The following is a 10428-nucleotide window of genomic DNA, read 5'->3' as shown; positions in this document are numbered from 1 at the left end:
TATATACTGATATTCACGTAACATAGTTACCAATCACGTCGGTTTACATTCCAACAATAACCATGACATGAGAATGTCTTGCATTAAACCGGGGTAATCAAACTTGGATACAAAGAACTGGGTTTAACACAGTATATCTTCCACCACCACATTTCATAAACTGGTTGGAATGTTTTACAACCTTTGGTGATCTTGCAGAAATGGAACATTTTCAGCCTGCAAATGTTTAACTCTGGACTTGCTTGTTTTGAATTTGTCTTCCACCAACTTTGAAAGGTTTCACAGGCCAAGGAGCATTAATGTGGTATTTACTAAGGTGTGTTAATGTTGGTTTAACATGCATTAAATACTGAATTTAGCATTTAATGCATGTTAAATAAACAGTAATGTGTTATCAGTGATGCCTGCTTAAGTACTATTGATAATGCTAAAACAATCCATTAATGCTAGAAAAATATGTCACATGCAGAAGTGCTAATGTATTGTTAGTCCAATAAAAAGCTATCACTATATGTATATATATATAGAGAGAGAGATGTGTCTGTTTTTTATTTGTTAACCTTTATTTCTGATGATCTCAAGGTGGGGAAACAGGGTAATAAGTTAGTGGCCAGAGTCACTGCCATGTTAGTTCACCTGAATGCACAGAAATAACAAGCACCCCAGGATCTCTTTCCTGATCAGTGCACCTCAGTATTTCCCTGCCCCCTTCTCACTCCCATGAATACTGCTTCCTTGGATTTTTGCACTCTAAATACATTATTTTGCACTTTTTTGCATTGTGCCAATCATGTGATCACATTTCCTTAGATTGCTTTTCATTCTGTTTGTGCCCTCAGGAGTATCCACTCTTGTTACAGATTTTAGTGTCATCTGAAAAAAAAGAGGCTTCATTCGAAAGATCTCTGGTTTGTCCTCTATTGTTAATCCGCTGTCGGTCAGTGCGCTTCAAGGCTCTGTCATAGGCCCTCTTTTCTTTTCTGTCTACAGTTCTTCCCTCGATGCCGTGATCTCCTCCCATGGCTTTCAGTGCCACTTTTATGCTGATGACGCCCAGATCTACCTCACTACACCAGAAATTTCACCAAGAATCCAGTCCCACAGCTCAGCCTGCTTGTCTGAAATCACTGCCTGGATGTCCCACCATCATCTAAAACTTAACTTGGCCAAGACGGTACTTCTTGTCTTTCCCGCCAAATCCACTTCCCTCCTCCTTTTTTGTCTCCGTGGATGATGTTCTCATCCTCCCTGTTTTCTCTTCCCATAACTTTGGGGGTCATGTTTGATACCTCTCTTTCCTTCTCTACACACATCCAAAACTTTGCTAATGTGTTTTGCTTCTTCCTTTATAACTAATACAATCTGTCCTTTTTCTATCTGAGCATGCTACCAAAATGGTCATCCACTCTCCTATTACCACCTCCTTAAACTACTACAACTTGCTGTTTGTGGGCCTCCCACTGAACTGTCTTGCTCAAATACTTTTGTCGCTATGACCCACATAACTCCTTTTCTCAAGTTGCTACGTTGGTTCCCTGTCTGCTTACATATACAATTCAAGCTTCTTCTGCCTATAAATGCAGCTCCTTGTTACTTGTCTTCTGTCTCCCCACACCCTTCCTTGTAAACGCTGTTCATCAGGCAAGTTGCTGTTGTTGGTGTCCTTCTCCTCCACTGTCAACTCCTGACTCCGTGCTTTCCACCTTTGCTGCACTGTATGCCTACAAAGGATTTCCTGATTGAGGGCATCAGGTTCCCTCTCTGTCCATGTTCAAATCCAATCTAAAAACTCACCTTGTTGAAGCTGCTTTTAAATCCTAAGGACTTCTCTAAATTAATACACTTCCCACAAATTCTGGTTTGTCATGTATGTTTGTCTTGGCTAGATTGTAAACTCTGTGGAGCAGGACTGTCTTTTACATGTATCTGTATACCATTACATGATGGTGAGTATTGCTTTAACAATAAGTAGTCGTGGTAGTAGTGGTCATCTCTCTATTAGAAGGCCAGTTTACAGGGCCAGCCCTGTGGCTCAGTGGAGGAACCTGGGTTTGATTCCTTGCTCGGGTCTTCTGCTCCTCATGTTGGTAGGAGGAGAGGGGCACAGCTAGGAATGCAGCAGAGGCAGTGTTCAGAGCCCTTAGGAGAAGAGAGGCCCACTCATTATGCAATTGTGCCGCCTAGTGGCCAGCTTTAGGAATCACAATTGCGGAGATCTGGAAGAAACTCTGGGGTGTGGTCGGTTTCTGGCTGAGGACTGTTGCATCAGTAACTGGACTAAAGTAAGGTGGGAAGTGATATAAAATGGGGGGAAATGCCCAGGTAGTTGTGAGTGAAGGCTAGAGATGTGTAGAGACAAAACAACTGTTTCACTTCATTTATTTGTTTCATAGTTCACAATCAAGTGCAGCAGATACTTAAAATCCAGGTTCTCTACTATCTGCAGGGACTAATTATCCAGGGCAAACATTTTCCCAGTGTGCCTCATCACTACTTTGGATGCTGCCTGCCTCTTGCCCTGGGCCAGTGATACAGAACACCACTCCATTGCCTCTGCAGATGCATGGTAGGAGGTTAATGGTCTGCCAACTGACTGGAGGAAGACGCTGTTGTTACACCCGTCAGTCACAGACAGCTGCGACCACTGTTGCTCAACACTTGCTTCCCTGCTTTGACTTCGTTGGGTGAACTGGCCGTCTCCGCCAGCTATCACTAGAGATGTGCATTTGTTTATCACGAATTAGGCAATTTCAACGAAATTGCCTAATTCGTCGTGGTTCGGGGGACTCCGAAATGGATTTTCCCCGAACTTCGGGGAAAATTCGTTTTTCAGGTTAGTGCGGGGGGAGGGGCACATTTATTTAAAAAAACCAAAAAACAAACAAAACACCCCAACCCTTCAATTTTACTTTATTACAATCCCCCCACCATCCCGATCCCTCCCCAAGACTTACTAAAAGCCCTGGTGGTCCAGCGGGGTCCCACGAGCGATGTCTCCCTCTCGGGCCGTCAGGCCTACCACAAATCAAAATGGCGCCGGTTCTTGTGCTCCTACCATGTGACAGGGGTCAACCAATGGCACCAGTAGCCCCTGTGACATCGTAAGGGCAGAAAGGTAAAAAAAAAAATAATATTTTGAATTTTTAGTGATTGGCATAGTTTATCTTTGGGAATGTGCGTTACATATTTATATTTTGTTCTTTTTTTAATATGCCACTGTTCAAAGTCTGTTTCTCAGATATTTCCATTATATTTTTGTCTGCATGTTTCTAATTTGTAGTCCCTTATTCTGTATTAGGTAAGGGTTTGTCTGTATTCTGCATGCATAACTGAGGTGCAGTATTTCTGCTGGCAAGTAGTTTTTCTCCAGGGCTTTGTTCTGTTAACACCAGTAGGTGGTGTATTAGTGTCCAAGGGCATGGTGTAATATTTGTATTGCTGCCATTACATAGATAAGGCTGTTGCTGTTTGAGCCTTGAGGGGTTTGTGTTACTTCTCAAAGCGTTTGGCAGTGAAGGGTTTGCAGTTATTGAGATGAGTGTGTGTGTGGACGAGGAGAAGAATTGAGTGAGTGTGCATGCGTGCGACAATCTGGGGAGTGAATGAGAGTTGAGTGTGTGTGTTTGTGAAAATGAGCATGCATGCATGTGAAAGAGTATGAGAGTGAATATACAAGTATTTCAGTGTGTGTATGTGAGAAAATGTGTGTGCATGCTGCTCCAATATTCCCCCTAAGGAATGGGTTGCTGGGAGCATAAAACTTTTTCGCATCAAAGAAAGTAGTGCTCATAGGGTAATGAAACCAATACGTTTGGCTCAAGAGCAAACGTTTTTGCGCATGGCAACCCAATCCTTACAGGGAACATTGGTTGTAAGGAGCTTGGGGATAAGTCTTCCCTTTTTCAACTTGGTTGCTACAGCTTCTGCTTGGATGGCAGAGGGAGACCCCAGGCTGGTACTGCTGCGGCTGCTGCCCTTCCCCGATGCCAATGCCAGCAGATGGTGTTTCTGTAGATGATGTAGCATACCGGTGTTTGTCAGATGCCCCGATACCTCCCCTTGACTGATGGCCTTACTGCAGTGAATACACTGTGCAAAACGCAGGTCCTCTCTCACAGAGTCGTAGCCAGACAATGTGCAAGAGTAGCACTTTCTCTATGCGGATCTCACAATGTACGAGATCAGCATGGAGGAACTGGAAGCCCACGGGGCCTGCAGAGAGGAGGCAGCAGAATGGGCTTCAGTGTCAGTAGCAGCAATCAGCGCCTCTCCAATAGCCACGCAGCAGCAGTGACAGTGGCAGCAGAGGAATGAGAAAGGCTTGGAGGTTGCTGGCAAAAGAAAGAGAGGGGGTCTCTGCCTTTAGTGTGTGCATGTGTATGAATGGGAGTCTGCCTAGGGGTGTATGTGTGTGAATGCATGGGGGCCTGCCTGAGGGTGTGTCTGTGTATGAGAATGAATGAATGTCTTCCTGGGGTTTGTATGTGTGAGAATAGGTGCCTGCCTGTGTGTGGTGTATGTGTGTGTGTGAGAATGAATTGGTGCCTGCCTGGAGTGTGAGAATGACTGTGAGCTTGCCTGTGTGTGTGTGTGTGTTTGTGTGAGAATGATTGGGAGCTTGCCTGGGTGTGTGTGTTTGTGTGTATTTGAGGGAGCCAGTGAGAGTGAGCGCATGAGTGTGTATGAGAAAATCCAGGGGCGTAAGAGTATGTGGGGGGGGGGGGGGGAGTGTGTGTTGGGGGAGCGAGTGTCTTACACCTGAGAGTGTGTCAGTGTCTGTGAGAGCGAGAGGTTATGGTGGGTATAAGAGCATGAATGTGTATGTATGTGACAGTGTATGTGGGAGAGAGAATGGACATGTGAGTATGTGTGAGAGAGAAAGGATAACCTCCTAATCCTCGACAATATCAGAGTGACTGGAAATCAAGAGCTCCCATGTATGGACAGCAGGGGCTTTTAAAAATCCTTATTAGTTTTAATTATTGTGTGTTATTTGACATATGTACTGTTTTGAAATATTTTATTGGTGTTTAGGAAATTGTAAAAAATGTATATGATTTTAATTAATAGAAATTCTATTTATCAGTAGTTTTAAAATATTCTTTTATTAGTATGGTTTTACTATTATAACTGATGCTTTATGTTTCTTGATTTTATTGTTTTATGAGGAATGGTGGTTCTGTTTTTCCATTATTAATACACAGAGTCTGGCTTCTTGGGGTTTCCATTTCAGTTTTTTCTAATGTGTGCTCCTTTATTTTGTATTCTGTATGTGGTGAGGGTCTGTCTCTGCTCTATGTGTATGATTGTGATGAGAGATTCTGCTAGCATGTAGTGTCTGTATAGGGATCATTAGCAATCGGGTTTGTTTTGTTTCCTCAGTAGGTGGTGTATTGGTATTCTAGGACATAGTGTAATATTTACCCATGCTTATTCACAGGTAGGGTTATTGTTGTTTGAGTCCTTGGTGTTATTACTGTTATGTTACGATGGGACTGCAGTATAGATTTTGAGTGTCTTTTTGGTGGGGTTTTGTGTTAGTTCACAATGTGCCTGGCAGTGGAAAGTGTTTGTGCTGCTGTTACTGTGAGGTGACACCAGAATTTGAAAATATCTTTTAGTATGATGAGCTGTAAGGGAAACATCCAAGCTCCATTGCTTGGGGGAATTTGTGGATGCACAGAATTACAGAACTGGAGGTGCAGGATTTATATTGACATTCTGTCCCTTCCTATAAATTCCAGATTTCACTCTCATAGCCATATAGAATTAGTTGAATGGAACAAAGTCAGCATGACTTTACCCAGGGCAAGTCTTGCCTCACAAATCTGCTTCACTTTTTTGAAGGAGTTAATAAACATGTGGATAAAGGTGAACCGGTATATGTAGTATACTTGGATTTTCAGAAGGCGTTTGACAAAGTTCCTCATGAGAGGCTTCTAGGAAAAGTAAAAAGTCATGGGATAGGTGGCGATGTCCTTTCGTGGATTGCACACTGGCTAAAAGACAGGAAACAGAGAGTAGGATTAAATGGACAATTTTCTCAGTGGAAGGGAGTGGACAGTGGAGTGCCTCAGGGATCTGTATTGGGACCCTTACTGTTCAATTTATTTATAAAGGATCTGGAAAGAAATACGACGTGTGAGATAATCAAATTTGCAGATGACACAAAATTGTTCAGAGTAGTTAAATCACAAGCAGATTGTGATAAATTGCAGGAAGACCTTGTGAGACTGGAAAATTGGGCATCCAAATGGCAGATGAAATTTAATGTGGATAAGTGCAAGGTGATGCATATAGGGAAAAATAACCCATGCTATAATTACACAATGTTGGGTTCCATATTAGGTGCTACAACCCAAGAAAGAGATCTAGGTGTCATAGTGGATAACACATTGAAATCGTCGGTGCAGTGTGCTGCAGCAGTCAAAAAAGCAAACAGAATGTTGGGAATTATTAGAAAAGGAATGGTGAATAAAACGGAAAATGTCATAATGCCTCTGTTTCGCTCCATGGTGAGACCGCACCTTGAATACTGTGTACAATTCTGGTCGCCGCATCTCAAAAAAGATATAATTGCGATGGAGAAGGTACAGAGAAGGGCCACCAAAATGATAAGGGGAATGGAACAACTCCCCTATGAGGAAAGACTAAAGAGGTTAGGACTTTTCAGCTTGGAGAAGAGACGACTGAGGGGGGATATGATAGAGGTGTTTAAAATCATGAGAGGTCTAGAACGGGTAGATGTGAATCGGTTATTTACTCTTTCGGATAGTAGAAAGACTAGGGGGCACTCCATGAAGTTAGCATGGGGCACATTTAAAACTAATCGGAGAAAATTCTTTTTCACTCAACGCACAATAAAGCTCTGGAATTTGTTGCCAGAGGATGTGGTCAGTGCAGTTAGTATAGCTGTGTTTATAAAAGGATTGGATAAGTTCTTGGAGGAGAAGTCCATTACCTGCTATTAAGTTCACTTAGAGAATAGCCACTGCCATTAGCAATGCTTACATGGAATAGACTTAGTTTTTGGGTACTTGCCAGGTTCTTATGGCCTGGATTGGCCACTGTTGGAAACAGGATGCTGGGCTTGATGGACCCTTGGTCTGACCCAGTATGGCATTTTCTTATGTTCTTATGTTCTTATGAGGCTATCAAATAATTTTATAGTGTGAAACTGGCCAGCTTTTTTAAATTACGCAGAAGACCCTTTGGACTTTTTTATTAATACTTTTTTTATAACCAATTTTAAAGCAGGATCCATGCTATAGAGGTGGGTGTGATGAAGAAATATAATTTTGGCTCCTCCCCCCCCCCCCCCCCCCAAATTCTTCTGTCTAGAGATGCCACAGATTTTCTGTGACCTTAAGCATTAGTACAAGAAGGATTAAGGGGGGGATGCTGGAGAGGCACACACATGGATTAGCCCTCGGGTGCTGGAGACCTTTGATCTGCCATTGGGTACAAGCCATATGGAGCCGCAAGCGGTGGCAAAGAGGAGTGGAGATTTGACGGGCCACAAGCAGTGCCCAATCTGCTCGCGACCCAGAAAGCCACACAGTCAGCGGGAGTGATCGAGAATGAGGTAGGAATCGGGGCCGAGACGGGGGGAGGGGGGGGGGGGCCGGCGCAACGGGGGGGCGCAAGGGAGAAGGCTCGCCTAGGGTGCCAAATCCCCTTGCACCAGCCCTGCCTACGAACACATCGAATATGGCCCTATACGTTCCGGATTGCCAATACGTTGCAAACAAATGCACACCCCTTCTGCCCGATAGTGACAGTAAAAGAGGCACATGTGGTATTACACTTAATGGCCTACCTAGCACAGTGTGGCCTGCGAGCACTCACCAGAGGACTTCATTCTCCTGCTCACATGTGGATGACATAGTGGCATAAGTGTGCTGGTGCCTAACATGGTCCTCGACCCTGGAGAGCTACACCTATACTGTTACAGTTTTGGCTGCAGTGCAACCGCCTCACCACCAGGGGTCCCTCTAGTGCTGGCTTTCCTGACAGGCCCAGTCCATCTCCTCTGTCCACTCTATGCTCTGGGTGTGCCCTTATAACCCTGCCTGACAGTTGCCTCGGTGATTCGGCATCGAGCTCACCTGGGCTCCCTGCTCTAGCCCTGCGCGGCCTTCGGGCCTTTCCTTTCCTTGTCCTGCGCGGCCTTCGGGCCTTCTTCCTCGCTTTTCTTACCTGGCCTACGGGCCTTCCGACCTGCCTGCTCTGCTTACGGTGTGTGGCCTACGGGCCTTCTGTCTGTGTGTGTGTGGCCTACGGGCCTTCTGACCTGCCTTGCCCCGCTTATGGTGTGTGGCCTACGGGCCTTCTGTGTGTGTGTGGCCTACGGGCCTTCTGACCTGCCTTGCCCCGCTTATGGTGTGTGGCCTACGGGCCTTCTGTGTGTGTGTGGCCTACGGGCCTTCTGACCTGCCTTGCCACGCTTATGGTGTGTGGCCTACGGGCCTTCTGTGTGTGTGTGGCCTACGGGCCTTCTGACCTGCCTTGCCCCGCTATTGGTGTGTGGCCTACGGGCCTTCTGTGTGTGTGTGTGTGGCCTACGGGCCTTCTGACCTGCCTTGCCCTGCTTACTGTGCCCTGACCCAGCCTGGACCCAGACACTGCTGACTGCCGCCTGCCCTGACCCAGCCTGTACGTAGACACTGCTACTTGCCGCCTGCCCTGACCCAGCCTGAACCCAGACTCTGATACTTGCTGCCTGCCCTGACCCAGCCTGGAACCTGACTCTGTTTCTAGCTTCCTGTCTCTCTCCACCTGGAGCCACCCTGCTGGGTGGTGTTCACGACTCCTGACCGGAGCCCAAGCGTAACATATACAAATAGCACTGAAGGTGCAACGTGCATGGCAAAGTAACAAGTAGAGACTTAAATTCTGGACTGCCAGATTGCAAATATTAGACCCTCATTCAGAAGGGCTTAAAGGTGTGCAGCTGAGGTAATACCTCTCTAATGGGTGTGCTTACAGTCACATAGGCATTCCTAGACCAACATCACACCAGTGCCTCACCACTTAGAGTCTGTGTTCACTAGGATTTATAACTGTATACTGTTTTGCAGCATATCTACATCTAGTCATCATCTAACTGCCATGCCTGCAGGTATAGAGAGTCATGGTTTTGCTTCCATTACATTTAGGGAGATGTGATGAAATAGCAGCATGTACATACCTCAAATTCAGGACAGGATGCCACAATACTTCACACATCACACTGGTTTGGGATCACACCTTTCATTACAGCCTGGCTGAGAGCGACTGTGCTACCTGGTGTGGTTTAGAGTGTGTGCACAGCTACTTCAAAGGATAGCCTTCCAGTTTCTCATTGCATGCACCCCTACACGCATGCACCCTACTAAAGAAAGCTAGGCACTTTATCACAATTTATGTGCAAAAGTTGAGGGCCTTGCCTGTCATGATGTCATGTAGGTGGCGCTGCCTTCTAGGCAAAGCTTACAGGAGGATGAATGTGGAGCTGAGTGAAGGCAGGATTGGGGAATCTGGTAGTGTCCTGCCTTCACCAGTAATTTCCTCTGATCTCTGACATGTCGCCATGACAGTATCATTTATAAGCACTCTTACCACAGCCACATCTATCCTCATCAAACGTTCACATCATACATTCCAAGAGTTTACTTACCTTAAAATGCTGTGTCACACATAGGCTCGCTGTGATCTGGAGATGGCAGGTGGCTGGAAGGTTATAATGCGTTATGCGTCACAGATAGTCATGGGGTGCAGCAGTATGCATATATGTTTCTGCCCTCAACATAATCACAATGTTCACCTTTCACCTACATCTACTACCTGCAACACTGCTCTTGTGGTCTTAGAGGCCCGTTAAAGCACATTGGTTCAGCACTCCTGTCCCAAAGAATTTTGCAGATAGTACCATTACCAACATCAGTGCACACATTTCCATGTTTTCATTCTTGCGTGCCATAGTTGATGCACAGGCGTGTGACCATGTGTGTGGACTGCTGAACAGTTTCTGTAGTCTAGGCTCAGCAGTAAGTGGTGTTACAGACATCTACAGTTAGTCGTGAGCCGGTCTCCTCTGTGTATTGCACGCTCTGTTGAACTAGTGTGTTCAGCTGAACAGGTTATGAGCACGCAGGCTAGCTCCATAGTAAGCAGCGCACAGTCCAGATCCTACTGCTCCCACAGATGTCATGTGCTTCCCATGATTGCTGATGGCCTTTATGTATTGCGATCTTCACTGACAGATTTTTGTGTCACCTAAGCTCTTCAGGGGCCCATAAGAGCATAAGAAAATGCCATACTGGGTCAGACCAAGGGTCCATCAAGCCCAGCATCCTGTTTCCAACAGTGGCCAATCCAGGCCATAAGAACCTGGCAAGTACCCGAAAACTAAGTCTATTCCTTGTTACCATTGCTAATGGCAGTGGC

This window comes from Rhinatrema bivittatum, chromosome 4, assembly GCF_901001135.1.
Source record: "Rhinatrema bivittatum chromosome 4, aRhiBiv1.1, whole genome shotgun sequence".
Classification (NCBI taxonomy): Eukaryota; Metazoa; Chordata; class Amphibia; order Gymnophiona; family Rhinatrematidae; genus Rhinatrema; species Rhinatrema bivittatum.
Note: the sequence above shows the minus strand (reverse complement) of the source record.